Source organism: Octopus bimaculoides, chromosome 10 (assembly GCF_001194135.2).
Source record: "Octopus bimaculoides isolate UCB-OBI-ISO-001 chromosome 10, ASM119413v2, whole genome shotgun sequence".
NCBI classification, from domain to species: Eukaryota; Metazoa; Mollusca; class Cephalopoda; order Octopoda; family Octopodidae; genus Octopus; species Octopus bimaculoides.
The window spans coordinates 29971541-29974972 of NC_068990.1; the positions used below are offsets into that span (position 1 = coordinate 29971541).

A 3432-nucleotide genomic window follows, 5' to 3' on the forward strand; every position below is an offset into this window, starting at 1 on the left:
GGGGGCGTTGTAATATTTAACCTTAGACCAGCTTCTTTTCACTCGTTGCTCAATATAATTTTGCTTCAGACTTTGCAAGCGTCATAGATAAGCATTTTCCTCATGACCATAAATATCAATTCTCTTTTACTTGTTTCATTAGACAGTGGCCATGCTAGGGCATAGGTTGAATAATTTTAGTTGAACGAATCAACCTCAGCATTTATTGTTTTTTTATAAAGCCTAGTACTTATTCCATTGGTGTCTTTTACCGAACTGCTAAGTTATGGAGCCGTAATCACACTGACACTGGTGGTCAAGCAGTGGTGGGGGTCAAACACGCACGCACGCACACACACACACACACACACACTTATATTACAGGCTTCATTCAGTTTCTCTCAACCATATCTACTCTCAAGGTCTTTGTCAACCTGAAGTTATAAAAGGCACTAACTCAAGGCGTCATGCAGTAGGACTGAACCCAGAACCATGTTGTTGGGAAGAAAATTTCTTACCACGCATCCACGCCTGCACCCACATAACCATGTCATAAAAAGATTTTACATGGTCACAGCTTTAAATTACTCTACACGTGTACAACCATCGTGAGAAGCTCAGTATCAGATGTACACACCAATGCAATAACTGCCACTGCCACATGCACAAGAAGAAAAACGAGTGTTGGAAATTACGAGCGTAATATTTGAGTGTTTATGTTTAGTATGCAATGACGACAGCTTAAACAATTAGGACGGCATATCAATGTTCTATTTTTAACTCAGTTGCAATATTCTATTCGTGTGTGTGTGTGTGTGTGTGTGTTGCGCGCGCGCGTGTATGTGTGAGGGAAAATGAATGTACACTACCCTATCACTATGTGTCCGCCCAATCTTTGATTTCTTCAGGAATTTCAGACTGCTGGTCGATTCGGAGTTAAAGTCATCAGACAAACATCAGCGTATTCTCCTGTTGGTCCTTGCAATGAATATGGTGACCAAGTGGACTGAGGCGATCCTCATCTAAGTCAGGTGTTGGACAGCCCCCAGTAAGAGTATTTATAGCTGACATTGGTGACATTAGTCCCAAACAGTTGGTGAATACTTCAAGGACTTACCTTATCAAAAAAGACTTACAACCCACCAAATCAAGTTCCCTGGTGCCAGAGAAGGGGAAGATGGTTGAAAAATTCCATTTCTTACTGTCTGGAACCACCAATCGCTTTATTACTAATTAACAATCAGGAGAACGCTTTGACACAGTTCTGAAAGCTCTGACAATCTTCAAAAACCCCTCAATTACTAAGGTCAGCAATTCAGGCCTGAACAAGAGAAATCATAGAATAAGGGACATTTAGGATCTGAAGGTGTCCTCAGTTGGCATCAAAGTGGAAATGGAAGATTGCAGGGTTATTCCTAATGTCCCTATTGGGGGAAGTGTTCTGGCAATGGTTACTGATAATCTTTCCAATATAACACCTGGGACAGAATAGATTCTGAGACTAATTCTTGAAAATCTTTGCAACAAAGTCCCTCCACACAAAAGATTCTGGGTTAACCCTCAACAGTGGCATAAGTGCAGGAATGAAATTTGCTTCGGGGTGCAAACCCAGGTTCAAAGACTTTTGCAAAACAAGGTAAACAACTTTTGACAATCTTAATATTGAAACAAACAGTTATATTATTATTATTATTATTATTATTATTATTATTATTATTATTATTATTATTATTATTATTATTATATTTGTACATCGGTCAAATCGGATTAATCCAATAATAGAAAATAATGTTTCAAAACCGTCCAAAAATGTTTCTGTGTTCATTCGTTTTGGTGATGAAGATTTTTAGGTTGTTTAAAGCGTTTTCATTGCCCCTGCACCGCCAAATTTTAGTGGTTGTACTCTCACTGTTCCCTAACCAATGGACAGTGGTCCCTGTGACAGTAGCTCCTTCCCTATTATACAATCGATTCTGTTGTGTGTCACGTGACCGTTGTTCCTACAACAAAGTCTTTATAATACAAACTGACTATGAAAAGGGTTTCCAAGAAACAGTGTTTCTACAATTCCAGAGTATAAAATTATTATTATCAAAATTATAAAATGTATACATTAAATAATTCTCATATTTCTCTTTGCAGCTGAATCTCGTTTGCGATAAAGCAATTCTGGCAAGGCACGCCATGACATTTCACTTCATGGGCTGCCTTTTTGCCATGGTCGTCTGTGGAATTTTATCAGACAGGTAAGTTTGGTGTGCCATATCTGCACATTGGTGTGTTTAGTGTTTGCATTATATTTTATATTTTTTTCATATTTCATATCTATGTGTATGTGTGTGTATGTATGAGTGTGTGTCTGTGTGTCTGTGTGTAGTGAATGTATATGTATATATGGTTGTGGATGTTACCTCGGGACCAAGCATGACCACTTCATAAACTCAAAACTTCTTTGCAAACGTTGTGAGAGTCCAAGAAGTTCTTCTGCATGAATTTGTTTTGAGAAGAACCACTTTTCTGAGAAAACGGCCATAAAACCTGGGGCACAACAGAGGCTGAGATGACCAGAAGCCAAATGCATTTCAACGTCTTTTTATACAAGTTTACCTTTGCCTAAGAGGAAGTTCTGACAAGAAGTAGGGGTCCTTCATTCCCAGTGATTTACATGCTAATTAAACCATACCTGGGACCTTAACAGGTGCTACTGTTACAGGTCAGATCTGGGAACAATAGTATCAATACCTACATAAATATGCATGTACAAGCATACATATATACATTTGTATATATGTGCGCGCGTGTGTATGTATGCGTGCGTGTGTGTAGGTGTGGGTGTAGGTGTATCACCATTATCATCATCACCATGTAACGTCCGTTGTCCATGCTGACGAGTCTTCTCGGGCACAGTATATCACCAGATGTCACGGTCACAAGCCATTGCCTCTGTGAGGCCCAAAGTTCGATCATGCTTCACCACCTCGTCCCATGTATTTTCGGGTCCACCTCTACCACAGGTTCCCTCTTCAGTTAGAGATCAGCACTTCTGTCCTTGTCCACACGCATCACATGACAATACCAGCGCACTCGTGTCTCTTTCACACCACTTTTGATGCCTTATACATATATATATATATGTATTTGTCTACGTTTTGTTTGCAATGTCCTGTATCCAGATATGCACCTATACATATAGGTGGATGTCGGTATGCACATACCTGTACGTATATATGCATATACTCATTTACTATTTGTTTTTACATGACCGAACGCAGCGTCAACAATTTTGTAAGTAGTTATCGCAACTTTATATTTTCCGACGCTACTCTATCTCTTTCTCTTTCTCTTTCTCTTTCCCTTTCTCTTCCTCTATCATTTTCCCCCTCTCGTTCTTCCTCTGTTTACTACTACGTATCTCTCTTTACCCCTCTCGTTCTTCCTCTGTTACTACTACGT

At 39.4% G+C, this 3432-nt stretch overlaps 2 protein-coding genes across 2 annotated transcripts in view; both read left to right on the forward strand.

The window, feature by feature from the left end:
- LOC106879663 (uncharacterized) overlaps nucleotides 1–2225 on the forward strand; it is a 14460-nt gene extending 12235 nt beyond the window's left edge. The window contains exon 4 of the mRNA XM_014929333.2: nucleotides 2122–2225. The gene's annotated coding sequence lies outside the window, so the exon portion shown is untranslated. The remainder of the gene's footprint in view (nucleotides 1–2121) is intronic.
- LOC106879662 (organic cation transporter protein) overlaps nucleotides 1–3432 on the forward strand; it is a 58846-nt gene that overhangs the window by 39576 nt on the left and 15838 nt on the right. The gene's annotated exons all lie outside the window — the stretch shown is intronic.